Source organism: Somniosus microcephalus, chromosome 10, assembly GCF_052327205.1.
Source record: "Somniosus microcephalus isolate GS21.2 chromosome 10, FLI_Smic_1.0, whole genome shotgun sequence".
Lineage (NCBI taxonomy): Eukaryota > Metazoa > Chordata > Chondrichthyes > Squaliformes > Somniosidae > Somniosus > Somniosus microcephalus.
Genome location: NC_140996.1, coordinates 157,205,256 through 157,222,402, shown reverse-complemented (window position 1 = coordinate 157,222,402; position 17,147 = coordinate 157,205,256). Strand labels below are relative to the sequence as shown.

At 42.2% G+C, this 17,147-nt stretch overlaps 1 protein-coding gene across 3 annotated transcripts in view; it reads right to left on the bottom strand.

Moving 5' to 3' along the window:
- Positions 1–17,147, bottom strand: part of LOC147111785 (LIM and senescent cell antigen-like-containing domain protein 1) — a 211,182-nt gene that overhangs the window by 130,183 nt on the left and 63,852 nt on the right. The window contains exon 1 of one of the 3 annotated variants that reach the window (XM_085999018.1): positions 9,678–9,695. The exons of the other annotated variants lie outside the window; for them this stretch is intronic. The gene's annotated coding sequence lies outside the window, so the exon portion shown is untranslated. Of the gene's footprint in view, positions 1–9,677; positions 9,696–17,147 lie in introns of those variants that run through there. 3 annotated transcript variants of the gene reach the window in all.

The following is a 17,147-nucleotide window of genomic DNA, read 5'->3' as shown; positions in this document are numbered from 1 at the left end:
GCAAGGGTTAGTATAACTACATTTTGAATATAGCAGGACAAGGGCAAAAAATATTTTTACAAGAGAAACTACGTAGAGATGTGCAAGATGCAATTCATTGCCACTTCCACCCACATACTATAATGCATTTCAATCTGTTAAAACTTGCCCATCACTAAACATACCAACCTTTACGTCACGCCCTTTTGCAGATTGCAATGTTAAAAAGCTCAGTACAGAGAGCAAGTACATTTTGTATGAAAATATAATTGCTGTACCAATAGGACATGTTGAAGTTATATTGAAATAAATGCTGGAATTTGCAAGACAATAAGATTGAACTTTAAAAAACATTTAATTACATCATCTCACCGATGATTAACAATTTTCTCCCTTCCTGTCCAGAAGACATCGACTCATTGATGGTTAATAGTTCCACAGAGACTAGTTACCATTTGGTACCGCATGCAAGCCTCAACAATGAGAGCTATTCAAATCACACGGGCATCACAACCAAACTTGGCTCAGTCATCATCTGACACTGGGTAGCATTCAGGAGCAGGAATTCTGGCCAATTATTCCTCAACACAAAGGTGCTAAAGTCAACGGTTGAATCCCCACAACCGCCTTGGCCAAGATCAGCACAGACTAGAGATCCAATATGGGACCTCCCTGGTCAGTAAAGCTGAGCTACTCAGTGGATAGATTTGCTGAGCCATCAGGAGATCGTTTAATCTTACCTTTTAAAAGAAATGCAGTGTTTTACTGGATCAGGCTTTCACTAAAAGCATTAAAATCCTAATCTTGGCTCCTGCTGAACAAATGTCACCCTTAGATTTAGATAGTTTCACCTTAAATTACCAGTATCATCTGTAACTTATTTCAATATGTTTATTTGCGACAAAGCCAAGTATGGTCAAGAATTTGAGTATTTCCACCCCACCCCTTCAAAGAATCAAGATTTCTCTCCTGCAGCAGTACCCACCCCACCACCCCGGATGAGGATGGGGCCGAGCGAGAGAGAGAGAGAGAGAGAGAGAGAGAGAGCGAGAGAGAGCGAGAGCGAGTGAGCAAGAGCACGAGAGAGAGCGAGCGTGAGAAAGACAGCGAGAAAGAGACACACACACACACACACACACACACACACACACACACACACACACTCTGAGAGAGAGGACAGAGTGAGGGAGACAGAGAGTGGACAGAGCGAGGGAGAGGACGGAGCGAGGGAGAGACACAAGCGAGTAGCAATGGGATGAAGCATAGCCTAAGGCAGTACACGGCACAGAAAATGTTTTAGTACTGTTGTGATATGAGAAAATGTCAAAAAAGCATTATTACAATTTGCACAGTGTCTGTTAGGTCATGGAATAAAATTAAATAAGCATGCTATTACCTGCGCTATCTTTCCACCCTCCTCCCCCCCCCACCCCGTAGCTCTGGGGTTCATCATTTTCAATACCTCTTTAGCAAGGTGGATATATTCATAGGGCCATCTCATCTCATTCTAGTTTACCACTGGGCCACTGAATTACATTTGATTTTTGTTCTGCAACTTCAAAACAAAATAAAACCCGCTCAAATATAAATTTTGAAATAATGGCTGCTTTACATCTTAAGGAAAATTTAAAAATTGCATTTATATAGCACCTTTCATGGCCAATAAAGTATTTTTGAAGTGTCATCACTGTTGTAATGTAGAAAACAATGTGCACAGCAAGGCCCCACAAACAGAAATGAGAAAATTACCAGATAATCTGTTTTTTTAGTGAATGTTGGTGGAGGGATAAATATTGTCCAGGACACTGGGGAGAACTCCCCGCCTCTTCTTCAAAATAGTGCCATGGGATCTTTCACATCCAGGGCCTCAGTATAATGTCTCACCCAAAAGACAGCACCTCCGACAGTGCAGCACTCCTTCAGTACTGCACTGGATGTCATAGAATGGTATCATACAGCACAGGAGGACGACATTCGTCTATTGTGCCCGCGCCGGTTCTTTGAAAGAGCAATCCAATCTGTCCCACTACTCTGCTCTTTCCTCATCACTATGCAAATTCTTCCTCCAGCTAAGGCCTAATTTGTACTCTTATCATCCTAGATTATGTATTCAAATCTCTGGAGAGGGTTTGAACCCACAAACCTCTAACTCGGAGACAAGAGCGCAACCCCTGAGCCACGGCAGACTCAGTGGTTGTCTGCAGAATCTATTTTCCTGCCCACCCCACTAAACTCCTACAGCTAAATCCACACTTTGCTTTGACTCAATAAGTTCTATTTTGACCTTGGACAGCCTCACAAATGTAATTCCTCCCTGATAAACCTGAAGGTAGAAGCCATACATTTCTGTGAAAAGATAACAGGTCTGTGTGTCTAATAACAGCTGTCATTATTTAAACTCAGCTTGATCAACAGCAAACTTTTCAAAAAGTCATTACATGATTACGAACTGTGACATAGTGCCCTCTGCTGTACAATACACAGTATTTCTGTATCTATAAGCATTACAATTAGTAAATATGCAGTTTTGTAATTCTGGATTTATTTCCACCTTGGGTTATAGTTTCAAATAAATTGTTCAGTAGTTTAACTGACTGAAACCCTGCATTAATTCTACTCCAAATCTTAACTATGGGTGCTTATAGCAAGTTGAAAAACTTTCAACCAGCGATCCTAATCCAATACTAACAGGTTGGTTTAAAAAGGTTAATGGGCTGGATTTTGCAAGAAAAATTACGACATGTTAACAACATACACAGTTATTAACGCACAAATCTACCAGCAAGTTAAGGGATACGTTGCGAGTTACGAATCTCCAGAAATTGCTGGTCAATTTACGCCGCTCCGCCATTTGCTTTGCATGAACGGTATCTCGCCCTCAGCCTTCCCTGACTGTAAAAGCTTTTATAGATATGTGAAGGGAAAAAGATTGGTGAAGTCAAGCGTAGGTCCCTTGCAGTCAGAATCAGGGGAATTTATAATGGGGAACAAAGAAATGGCAGACCAATTAAATACATACTTTGGTTCTGTCTTCACAAAGGAGGACACAAATAACCTCCCAGAGATGTCGGGGAACATAGGGTCTAATGAGAGGGAGGAACTGAATGAAATCAGTATTTGTAGGGAAATGGTGTTAGGGAAATTGACGGGATTGAAGGCCGATAAATCCCCAGGGTCTGATAATCTACATCCTAGGGTACTTAATGAAGTGGCCCTAGAAATAGTGGATGCATTGTTGGTCATCTTCCAAAATTCAATAGACTCTGGAACAGTACCCATGGATTGGCGGGTAGCTAATGTTACCCCACTGTTCAAAAAAGGTGGTAGAGAGAAAACAGGGAATTACAGACCGGTAAGCCTGACATCGGTGGTGGGGAAAATGCTAGAGTCCATTATAAAAGATGTAATAGCAGAGCACTTGGAAAACAGTGACCGGATCGGACAAAGTCAACATGGATTTACAAAAGGTAAATCGTGCTTGACTAATCTACTGGAATTTTTTGAGGATGTAACTGGTAAAATAGATAAGGGAGAACCAGTGGATGTGGTGTATTTGGACTTTCAAAAGGCTTTCAATAAGGTCCCGTATAAGAGATTAGCGTGTAAAGTTAAGGCACATGGGATTGGGGGCAAGGTATTGACTTGGATAGAGAACTGGTTGGCAGACAGAAAGCAAAGAGTTGGAATAAACGGTTCTTTTTCCGAGTGGCAGGCAGTGACTAGTGGGGTACCGCAGGGATCGGTCCTTGGACCCCAGCTATTCACAATATATATTAATGATCTGGGCGAGGGAACTAGATGTAATATCTCCAAGTTTGCAGACGACACTAAGCTGGGTGGGCGTGTGTGCTGGGAGGAGGATGCCGAGAAACTCCAGTATGATTTGGACAGGTTGGGTGATTGGGCAGAAGCATGGCAGATGCAATATAACGTGGATAAATGCGAGGTTATCCACTTTGGTGTCAAAAACAAGGCGGCAGATTATTAACTGAATGGCAATAGACTGGGAGAAGGGGAAGTGCAACGAGACCTGGGCGTCCTTGTGCACCAGTCGCTGAAGGTAAGCATGCAGGTGCAGCAGGCGGTTAAGGCGGCAAATGGTATGTTGGCCTTCGTAGCGAGAGGGTTTGAGTACAGGAACAAGGATGTCTTGCTGCAGTTGTACAGGGCCTTGGTGAGACCACGTCTTGAGTATTGTGTGCAGTTTTGGTCACCTTATCTGAGGAAGGATGTTCTTGCCATGGAAGGAGTGCAGCAAAGATTCACCAGGCTGATACCTGGGATGGCAGGAATGACGTACGAGGAGAGATTGGGTCAATTGGGCTTGTACTTGCTGGAGTTTAGAAGAATGAGAGGGGATCTCATTGAAACTTATAAAATTCTAACAGGACTAGACAGACTAGATGCAGGAAGGATGTTCCCGATGGTCGGGGAGTCCAGAACCAGGGGTCACAGTCTAAGGATAAGGGGCAAGCCATTTATGACAGAGATGAGGAGGAATTTCTTCACCCAGAGAGTGGTGAACCTGTGGAATTCTCTACCACAGAAGGCAGTAGAGGCCAATTCATTAAATATATTCAAGAAGGAGTTGGATAGATTTCTCAAGGCTAAAGGGATCAAGGGATATGGGGAGAAAGCAGGGACAGGGTATTGAATTTGGATGATCAGCCATGATCGCATTGAATGGCGGAGCAGGCTCGAGGGGCCGAATGGCCTATTCCTGCTCCTATCTTCTATGTTGCTATGTTTCCCGGTATTTTTAAAACTTGGTGGATTTGCACATTAATTTCCCATTAAACGCGCCACAGCAAGTTAAGTCTTGTAATTAAGAGTGCAAGTACCCTTTTAATGTGATAATTGTTAATAAAATGCCAAACAACCTCTCCAGCCCAGAATGGGAACAATTTGAAGTCTCCAATCTCATTCCTCCATGTAGTCTTCTTAAATCTCGTTGGTTAAAGAGATACACTGTTGGTTCCACCATTCACTGAGGTCCCAGATACCCCGTTGCCCTCATCACACCGTTACTAGCTTGCATTTCCAGCAAGTTATGGTGCAAAGAATTTGAGCTGTAGGTTGCAGAAAAAAGCCTAACTAACACCATGCAGCACGAGATGCCTCACTCCAGCAAGATTCGGCCCAATATGACTACAGACCAAAAATCTACAATGAATCACTGGTGACAAAACAACAGTGACTACACTTCAAAAAGTAACTCATTTGACATGAAGCATTTTGAGATGTACTGAGGATGTGATGAGGCACTATTTTTAAAAACAAGTCAACCAATACAGATGAATTATTTGTGTCATTGCATTTTGCAATTAAAAACAAATTAAAAAATGGTTTGCCAAACAATTATGAAAATGGTATTTTATTTGGTGGATAATGGGGACTGATGACCTACCTATTGGTCAGAAGAGAGAGGAAGGGAAATCAGAACTAATGTTTGGAAGAGGAATTTGAAACATACAGGGAGTAGAAAGGTTCAATAGGTTGGAATACTAATAGTCTGTGCCATGGTTTCCCATTCTCACCTTCAGGTCAGCAGTGAGAAGGACTATTTTCAGAGTGAAAGGCTGTGAGAAATCATATTGCTCTTGTATATCATAGGGCTTGGGAGTGAGGAATGTACCAGCCTTTTGTTAAGGGTCTTTAAAGCTTTTTAATTTAAAAAATGCACAGATAAAGAGAGAAACATTTCTTTAAAAGACCAGCGATGTCAGGAAATACACACAACACGATTTCAATGATTATTTTGTTTTACTGGTTTTGTTTCTTCCCCCACTTTTAATTTCCTCACTTGGTAAAAGTCTAAAAATGAGGCTTTAAGTTGTGAAAGCATGTCATAGTAGAAGGAAGCTTGTACCAATTAAAACAGAAGGTTAAAATTATTAAATACTCCAGGATTATACCATAGGCATTGTATAGGAATTGGTTCACATTTTCCAGTTTTATATTTTCTACCCTTTTATGGTCACTCTTATCCCATATTTCTCCAGAACCAAGTCATTTTTTTCAGCTGAACACTGGACTTGTAACTAATGCTCTGAGGGGGAAACACTTGAGAAAAATCTATTTGCTTTGGATTGTTCTAATATTTACACAGCCCAGAATACTTCTGAACAAATCCTCCACTTGTGTATTCAGTCAAATTGTTTAATTATGGTAGACAAAGCTTTTATTGTGCTTCACTGAGCAAAGTCTAAACTCAATTAAAAAGTTACTAACCAGAACTAGTTACATAGATATTTTGTTCAACTTTTCAATACTTCCCCAACTCTATTTTGCTCATTCTCCCCTTACGACCAACCTTTACTTCCTTCCAGTGAGCCAGTTACTAATCAAAGTCTATGTTTTGCTCTGCATAACTTTAGTTTGTAAAGGAGTTTCTCGTGTGGTCTCATTTATCAAAGTCCTTTTGAAATTCTAAACATACATTTCCTCCTCCCCCAAATCAATTTGGGATAGTACTTCCTCAACAATGTCTGTAAGATTAATCAGGCAAGATCTACAGTTTCGCCCCTGTATAGTCATAGATTAGGTTATATACAAGTTTTTTTTGAAGTGATGAACTGGGTACAGGAAACTGTGTGCTATCCGGCACCGACGGGACCAAGCTGTTGCCGTTCCCTCAAAACTGCCGGACACTCCAGCGCTAATGTTGAAAAATACGGAAGCTTCTGAGCGCCGTATCTGTCAACAAACCCTGTTGCTTAGCAACAGCTTTTAAACAGTCCAAGCATCTCTGTAGCTTAGCAACAGCTTCAGCAGACCTTGACTGTTGAGGAAAAAAGCAACGAGAAAAAAAAACTTAACGAAAACGGCACCTGGTCTTTGCCGGTGGCTCGAGCATTCCGGACAGTTAGCCTCCGGATAACACAAAGTTTCCTGTATTTAGAGTAGGAAGTTCAAACATTACATACAGGAAACTCTTTTTTATCCAGCACCGACGGGACTGGCGTGGTGCCGGTTTATCAAAAAGTCCAGATTACAGAGAGGTACAGTAAAAGGTACGAGCGCCCCGTACACGGCCACAGATCCAGGCATCCCTGTTGCACAGCAACAGGTGCAGGAACCCTGGTTACATGGCCACAGATCCAGGAACGGCCACTAATATGAAGTAAAACTTACCTGAACCTACTCCTGAATTTTGCCGGTTAACAGAGACTTCCGGTTAGAGAGGTGCTGGTAAAGCAAGAGTTTCCTGTATTTCCTTCTTGTGCATCACATAATTATTTATTTCTGGTTGGACTCTCTGCAAGATGTCATGCATTCCAATGCTTTACTAGGATAGTTCACTTTTGACTGAGGTGCTAAAAATCAGCATAGGATTTAAAATTCCCTTACTGTGCTGGGCTGCCCCATAAAAATAACCTGTCAAACTGTTCTGCACAATTGCTGCTTTTCTGGCTCCTGCATCAGCAGTAAATTTGAAACTGTCCGACAGCAAGTAGAGACGCAATGAAGATCTGTGGCTCTGTGTAGCCACGTGGGGCATCCAGAGACCTAGAGCGATACCCAGAAATAAAAGGCAAGGGTTTTCTTTTAATTTGTTACTGGGATGTTGGCGTCGCTGCCTCGGCCAACATTTATTGCCCAACCCTTATTGCCCCTTGAGAAGGTGTTGGTGAACCACCTTCTTGAACCATTGCGGTCACTGCCATAGTGCGGTTAGGGAGGGAGTTCCAGGATTTTGACCCAGCAATGATGAAGGAAGAGAGATATATTTCCAAGTCAGGATGATGTGCGACTTGGAGGTGGTGGCGTTCTCATGCGTTTGCTGCCCTCTCGGTGGTAGAAGTCGTGGGTTGGGAGGTGCTGTCGAAGAAGCCTTGGCAAGGTGCTGCAATGCATCTTGTAGATGGTACACACTGCAGCCACGGTACGCCAGTGGTGGAGGGAGTGAATGTTTAAGGTGGTGGATGGGGTGCCAATCAAGCGGGCTGCTTTGGCCTGGAGGGTGTTGAGCTTCTTGAGTGTTGTTGCAGCTGCACTCACCCAGGCAAGTGGAGAGTATTTTACTCCTGACTTGTGCCTTGTAGATGGTGGAAAGGCTTTGGGGAGTCAGGAGGTGAGATACTCACCGCAAAATACCCAGCCTCTGACCTCCTCTTGCAGCCACAGTATTTATGTGACTGGTCCAGTTAAGTTTCTGGTCAATGGTGACCCCAAGCATGTTGATGGTGGGGGATTCGGTGATGGTAATACCGTTGATGTCTAGGGGCAGTGGTTAAACTCTCACTTGTTGGAGACAGTCATTGCCTGGCATTTGTGTGGCGTGAATGTTACCTGCCACTTATCAGCCCAAGCATGAATGTCGCCCAGGTCTTGCTGCATGTGGGAATGGACTGCTTCATTATCGAAGGAGTTGTGAATGGATCTGAACACTGTGCAATCATCAGCGAACATCCCCATTTCTGATTTTATGATGGGAGGGAAGGTCAGTGATCAAGCAGCTAAAGATGGTTGGGCCTAGGACACTGCCCTAAGGAACTCCTGTAGCGATGTCCTAGGGCGGAGATGAGCGGTTAAAAAAAAGAGATGGCATAGTAACAATGTATGGCTGAGAAAAATGCATTGGTATTTGGAAGGATGATGAGGAATGTGTGTTGGTATTTGGGATGCTGGGGAGTGCGTGTCTGAAGGTCATGTGTTTTGATGGTGTAAAGATTCTTTACCATATTTAGGGAAGCCAAGAAAAGCATTTAGGCAAACACATGAATTTGTATTTCAGTATAACAAATTGCTTTTAACTACACTGCATATGGCAGAAATAATTCATGAAAGAGCACGGTGAAATGCACAAGACAGAGAAAAAAAGTGGAAATTTTAGAACTGTAAGATATAGAAAATGGTAGCAATGCACAGCACACCAGACCATATCTGATCTGACAAAGATATATACACATGGCAAAGTTCTTTCTTTTTCAGATGCTGAGTATTTGCAACCAGAAAACCCAACAATATTGCAGAACAGCTTTACAAAGTATTTACTGGGGCAGTCCCAGCACAAGGGAATTTTAAGTCCCATGCCGGTTATAAAAAAAAGTTAAATCAACAAAGAAAATAATTAAAATCCTATCAAAAATAATATTTTCAAGGAAATAGCACTCCTCCAATTAGAAACAAAATTAACTTAACTTCCTGTTTTAAATAATGAGAAGTGGAAATTGAAACAGTGCAATAGACTAAGGAAGATCTTTTAAATATTCAAATACTGCACACATTCCTTCTTCTTGGAGCAAGTCCTGGGATAGCCCTTCATGTATCACACACACATACCGCATACTGGTCAATATGGTAAAAGGTGCTTGCTCCTAGACCTCTTGCTTGCTATGATCAAAAGATACAAGGGAGTGGTCCAGGGGGACTCGCACTTAAATTTTCCTTCCACCCCGCAGGAAAGGGCTAGGCCTTGGCCCTCGTTACTTCTGCGGACTAAAATTGGAAACAAAGAATCATGGGGCTGGAATTCTCATCTCACAGGAATGTTATATTATTCCTAAAAAGTTCCAACAGTTGATGGTGGTAGTTAGGAGGTGTTGAGAAGCCACAATTGATACACTCATACTTCCCAAATGCATTAAGATCAGAACTAGACAAATAGACTAAAAACACTCATTTTGTTGCATATTTAATACGATTACTGTACTAATTGGACAAATATGTCAGAGGAAACTCTTAACACTACTTACTACCCAAAGAGCAGCCGCAAGTTTCATCAGCAGAATTCCTCACAGGATGATGATTGCACCAATACTTACAACAGCAAAACTACTTGCACATTGTATCTTAAAACTTTATATAGTTATTTTGTAAAAAGCTTTACCAAGTGACACATCAAACCACTTCCTACTTTACCGAGCACTGCATCCTGTGACATTGCCACCTAATATGGGAAATGTCAACTAGCATCTACTTTTGAAAATTGTTTCTTCCCCCCACCCAGTCCACATTTATTTAAAAAAAAGTGACATTACAGTTGCCAAAGACACACACTAATCTAATAATGTTTTACCTTCCGGCCATGAATCATCTTCTAAGCATAAATATGCTTATCCACAGCAACATCTTCTTCCTGTTCTGCATTTGCCCCAATCTGAATGTTGGACAGTAACACATCCAACATTTTGCAGGAATGATCACACAAGCTTTCTTTAATTTAAAGCTTAAAATTTAAAAATATTTAATTTAATAATTCTGATTTACTAGGTTCTGTAGAATTACATCTTGGTTCACATTCCCTAACTTTGCCATAATTTAAACAAATGTATGAAGAAACTTCTCCACTTCTCTTTATGGTGGCAACATACTTCATGGAGAACTGCTTCGCCATCATCACCATGTTTGGTTTTCTTGCAGCTACTTGTGCAAACCCGATTTCCACAAACACACAGTACTTACAAGCTGGCAATTACTGACAGGTCAGCCCGACCCATTTAACTTGTGGATGAACAACAGTCTGCATATAAATAATTACTTAAATTCAAACACTTACTTACTGCAAGTGATGATCAGCAAAATGGTGAATAAAAAATTGCCCCTTGGTTCAATTCCTTCAAAAGCAGCTCTCTAAATACGGTGAAAAAAATTGATTTGCCATTTATTCTTGTGCAGTACCTCTGTTACAAATGGAAATGTACCCGACTAAAGGAAATGCTTTACTTCAAATGTAAATGTTTTCATGTGTATGTGAACGTGTGTATTTATTAAACATGTAGTAAAGTATACACTAACAAAACAAACAGTGACCCTACTGTAGCAGCAGGCAATGGTATTCTTTTCCTGGCGGATGAATGACACACGGAGGTTTCCAGTCCCTGTGTTACTGTACATAGTGGGTTCTTGATCGCAGTGTTAATCTGCACACAAATAATGTGTGCACCACACAGATATAAAGCACTTCACCCCACAAAAAAGGAGTTACCCCAGGATGCTTCCATCTACTTCCCAGCATGCTAATCACATCTGCACTGGTAGGTCACCTGTTTATCATCTTGACTGAAGAATAATGTGTGAAGACCCAAGGATAATCAGAAAAAACGTTTTTTGGGGAAAAAAAAGCTGGCAGGTTGGAGCTCCAATTCACAGAGGAGTATTGAAGTGAAGGTTTGTGGCCACATCCACACACATAGCAAATAATAGATATCAACCAAATGTTGTGGGGTAGAGCGTAGTAGCAAAACCTTTACTGCCTGCTTTCATGCAGTTCCAAATATCTGGCCATGCAGCAACAACTTGCATTTATATAGCACCTCTGACACAGTAAAAAATCCCACGGCGTTTTACAGGAGCTCAGAGCAAGTTCCGGCCCAATATGTCCAAGTCAGGATGATGTATGACTTGGAGGTGATGGTATTCCCACAGCATTGCCGCTTCTGTCGTCCTCAGTGGTAGCAGTCACAAAGGGAGGTAGATGCTGTGGAAGTAACTTTGGCGAGTTGCTGTGGATAGTGGATACTGCAGCCAGCGTGCACTGGTGATGGAGATGAGCCCCCTGTTGCAGAGTATCAGGCCTCTGCCTTGTTGTTGTAGCCTGTGTTAATATGGCTTGTCTAGTTAAGCTTATGAAGCCCAAGGTGCTGATGGTGAGAAATTTGGTAATGGAGCAGTTAAAGGTCAGGGGAAGGTGGTTTGGCCTTTTCTTGTTGGAGATAGTCAAGGCTTGGCACTTGTAATACAAGTTACTTACTACTTGTCAGCCTAAGTCTGAATGTAGTTCAAGTCCTGTAAAAGGCTGGCATGGGCCATTTCATCAGCAGAGAAGCTGTGAATGGACCTATTCTTGACCGTACAACACAGGGAAGATTATTAATAAAGCTGAAGATAGTTGGGCTGAAGATGCATTTCTGATCATCTCCTGTAGCTATCCTGAGGCTGCAATGACTGGCCTCTGACAACCATGGTCACCTTCCTTTGTGTCAAGTATGATTTCAGCCCCTGGTGAGTTTTCATTTTGACCCCCAATGGCCTCAGTCATGCTAGAACTCCTTGGTACCATACTCGGTCGAATAGTGATTTGATGTTGAGTGCAGCAACTCTCACCACTCCTCTGGCATTCTGCTCGTATCCATATCTGGTTCAAGGGTGTGATGAGCTCGAGAGCCAAGTGGTTTTAACATAGAAACATAGAAGATAGGAGCAGGAGTAGGCCATTCGGCCCCACGAGCCTGCTCCGCCATTTAATGTGATCATGGCTGATCATCCAAATTCAGTACCCAGTCCCTGCTTTCTCCCCATACCCCTTGATCTCTTTAGCCTTAAGAAATATATCCAACTCCTTCTTGAATATATACTTAATGAATTGGCCTCAACTGCCTTCTCTGGTAGAGAATCCCACAGGTTCAACACTCTCTGGGTGAAGAAATTCCTCCTCATTTCTGTCCTAAATGGCATAACCTTTATCCTTAGACTGTGGCCCCTGGTTCTGGACTCCCAGACGATCCGGAACATCCTTCCTGCATCTAGTCTGTCCAGTCCTGTCAGAACTTTATAAGTTTCAATGAGATCCCCTCTCATTCTTCTAAACTCCAGCGAGTACAAGCCCAATCGACCCAATCTCTCCTCATACGTCATTCCTGCCATCCCAGGTATCAGCCCTGGTGAATCTTCGCTGAACTCCTTCCATGGCAAGAACATCCTTCCTCAGATAAGGCGACCAAAACTGCACACAATACTCAAGGTGTGGTCTCACCAAGGCCCTGTACAACTGCAGCAAGACATCCTTGTTCCTGTACTCAAACCCTCTCGCTACGAAGGCCAACATACCATTTGCCTTCTTAACCACCTGCTGCACCTGCATGCTTACCTTCAGCGACTGCTGCACAAGGACACCCAGGTCTCGTTGCACTTCCCCTTCTCCCAATCTATTGCCATTCAGATAATAATCTGCCTTCCTGTTTTTGACACCAAAGTGGATAACCTCACATTTATCCACGTTATATTGCATCTGCCCAATCACCCAACCTGTCCAAATCATCCTGGAGTTTCTCGGCATCCTCCTCACAGCACACACACCCACTCAGCTTTGTGTCGTCTGCAAATTTGGAGATATTACATCTAGTTCCCTTGTCTAGATCATTAATATATATTGTGAATAGCTGGGGTCCAAGGACTGATCCCTGCAGTACCCCACTAGTCACTGCCTGCCACTCGGAAAAAGACCCATTTATTCCAACTCTTTGCTTTCTGTCTGCCAACCAGTTTTCTATCCAAGTCAATACCTTGCCCCCAATCCCATGTGCCTTAACTTTACACGCTAATCTCTTATACGGGACCTGATCGAAAGCCTTCTGAAAGTCCAAATATACCACATCCACTGGTTCTCCCTTATCTATTCTACCAGTTACATCCTCAAAAAATTCCAGTAGATTAGTCAAGCACGATTTACCTTTTGTAAATCCATGTTGACTTTGTCCGATCCTGTCACTGTTTTCCAAGTGCTCTGCTATTACATCTTTTACGAGCTGGAGTGCCCGGCAGTGCCGAGGGTTTTTTGAGGGCATGTTGTTATGAAAAGTAGAAATAATATATATATATATATATATATAAATAAATGAGTTTGTCTGTCTGTCTGTGTGGGAAGGAGAGAGAGAGGGAAGGAGAGAGAGAGGGTAGGAGAGAGAGAGAGAGGGAAAAAGAGAGAGAGAGGGAAAAAGAGAGAGAGAGGGAAAAAGAGAGAGAGAGGGAAAAAGAGAGAGAGGGAAAAAGAGAGAGAGGGAAAAAGAGAGAGAGGGAAAAAGAGAGAGAGGGAAAGAGAGAGAGAGGGAAAGAGAGAGAGAGGGAAAAAGAGAGAGAGGGAAAGAGAGAGAGAGGGAAAGAGAGAGAGAGGGAAAGAGAGGGAAAGAGAGAGAGAGGGAAAAAGAGAGAGAGGGAAAAAGAGAGAGAGGGAAAAAGAGAGAGAGGGAAAGAGAGAGAGGGAAAGAGAGAGAGGGAAAGAGAGAGGGAAGGAGAGAGAGACGAAATACATCTACTCAAACAGCGGATGTGGATCTTCGCAAAAAACCTCATAAACACTGCCAAAAGACGCACCCCTCCCACCCCCTCTACCATTGGGAGCCCTAACCCAAACAGGACCACCACTGTCCCCCACCCCACTATACAAAACCAACAACAGAACCGTGCTTTTGTACCTGACCCCAGACCCCCCTCTAGACCACAGACTGTAGACCAAGAACTGAGAAACATCAGGACGATGATAAGCACCCTGATGGAAAGCCGGAGAGGAATGCACTAAATTATTACTATTGTTATTTTATCATTACTATTACTATTATTAGATAGCAGTATGTGCATGCCTCATGAAATTTATACTAAATCGTCATTTAGCATTATAGAAACTAGTGTTTTCACACTCGTCCCACAAAATAGGTCCATTTTATTTCGTTTTTTTTTTAAACTATATAAATGCGTTCTTTGCACATAAGCTGCTGGAATATCCAGGGTCTCCGCTCCTCAACTTTTGGGATGAAGAGTACAGACCCTGAATTCCTAAAAGCTATAAAAGACATTGATATAATTGTGTTAACAGAAACATGGTGCCAAAAGGACGTGCCCACCCACTGTCCTCCAATGTACCATGAAATCATTGTGCCCTCAGTAAAGAACACTAAGACACGCAAGGGCAGAACCTCCAGGGGGAATCTTGGTGTGGTATAAAGGAGAACTGGACAAACACATCTCACCGATAAAACAGGGAAAATCACATGTATGGCTAAAATTAGATAAAAATATAGGAATAACAAAAAAGGATGTCTACTTATGTGCGATCTACATACCTCCAATAGAATCGCCATATTTTGAAGGGGAGTTATTTGATACTCTCCACATGGAAATCAGCCATTTCCAGGCCAAAGGAAAGGTGCTACTATGTGGGGACCTAAATGCAAGGACCGGATGTGAACCTGACTTCATAGACCCACAGGGCAACAACCATGTGTTTGGCCAGACCCCTTTATATGTCACACCAGCCATCACAAATCGGAACAACCTTGACTGTGAAATAAATAAAAGCGGTAGGGAGGTAGTGCAACTCTGCCGAGCCTTAGGCCTGTACATAGTTAACGGTAGGTTCAGAGGGGACTCCTTAGGGAGACTCACATATTCCTCAACTCTTGGGTCTAGTGTGGTGGATTATACAATCACTGACCTGGACCCCTGCGCTATCAACGCATTCACTGTCAGGCAGCAATCCCCCCTCTCAGACCATAACCAAATAAATGTGTACCTTAAACTTTCTGCCCAAACTACAGACACAAAAAAGGAACCCAGTAAGCTCCATAAAATAAACCAGACATACAGATGGGCCCCAGACAGTGGAGATAAATTCATCACAGCACTAAATTCACCTGATCTCACAAGTAAAATATCAAAATTTAAAGAAAATCTATATGAGATCACCAGAGATGGTGTAAACATGGCCATAGATGATATAAATATGATCTTCCATGAGGCAGCTGTAAAAGCCGACCTTGTGAAAGAGGAAACGTTACAAAAGACAAAATAAAAATGAGAAATGGTTTGACCACGAATGCAAAAATGCCAGAAAAGACCTGAGAAAAATATCAAACCAAAAGCATCGCCAACCAAACAATCCAGACCTACGTATTAGATACAATGAGACCCTCAAAAGATATAAACACACCATTAGGAACAAAACACAAAATTATACCCACAAAATACTCGAAGAAATTGAAAACTCCATTAATCCAAATCAATTCTGGGATATGTGGAATAACCTGAGTACAACACAATTGCAAGCATTACCAATCCAAGATGGCGACATCTGGAGAACACATTTTGAAAACCTCTACAAAGACATCCCAATAAACGAAACAAACCCAAGTCAACATCATGTCACAGAAAAACTCCACACATTAGAAGCAACAATTAAAGACAACCAAAACCCTCTAGACTCCCCAATAACATGGAAAGAACTGGCCACAAAAACAAAATCTCTCCACCTAAAGAAAGCCTGTGGTCCAGACAACATCAAAAATGAAATGCTCAAGTTCAGCAATATGGAGATGCAGGGTGCTGTACTCAAGTTATTCAACATCATATTACGTTCAGGCTGTTTTCCCGATATCTGGTGCCAAGGACTCATCTCTCCCATATATAAAAGTGGAAACAAATCAGACCCAAATAACTACCGCGGCATCTGTGTCAACAGTTGTCTAGGGAAGTTATTCTGCAGTATTCTAAATAGTAGATTACTGGATTTTCTTAACAAACATAATATCCTTAGAAAAAATCAAATAGGCTTTCTTCCAAAACACCGCACCACCGACCATATCTATACCCTTCACACTCTCATTGAAAAACATATACACCAAACAAAAAATGGGAAAATATTCGCTTGTTTCATTGACTTCAAGAAAGCCTTTGACTCTATCTGGCACGAAGGGCTCTATTATAAACTTCTTCAGTGTGGAATAGGGGGCAAAGTCTATGACCTTATTAAATCGATGTATCTGAAAAATAAATGCGGTGTCAAAATTGGAGACAAACGCACCGGTTTCTTCACCCAGGGAAGAGGCGTCCGGCAGGGCTGCAATTTGAGCCCGACCCTGTTCAACATATACATAAATTAATTAGCAGACATGCTGGAGCAAAGCGAGTCACCGGGTCTCTGTCTCCTGGATGGAGAAGTGAAATCCCTGTTCTATGCGGACGACCTGGTTCTGCTGTCTCCCACAGAACAGGGATTACAGCAACAATTAGACCTACTCGACAAATACTGCCAAAATTGGGCCCTAACAGTAAATCTAAAGAAAACCAACATCATGATTTTTCAAAAAAGGCCCAGGTGTCAGGAAAACAAATACCAGTTTACTCTCAGTGATACCATCATAGGACACACTATGAGCTACACTTACCTTAGTCTAACCATTACAGCATCAGGGAGCTTCAGCATAGCAGTGAATGCACTAAAAGAAAAAGCCCGAAGAGCCCTATATGCAATAAAAAGAAAATTCTACAACATCCAAATCCCAATCAAAATCTGGCTCAAAATATTTGACAGCATAATCCTGCCCATTGCGCTGTACGGTAGTGAAGTATGGGGCCCGCTCAATCACCATAGCTACACTAAATGGGAAAAACACACAATAGAAGCCCTACATGCAGAATTTTGCCGAAGCATTCTTCGCACCCAAAGGAAAACA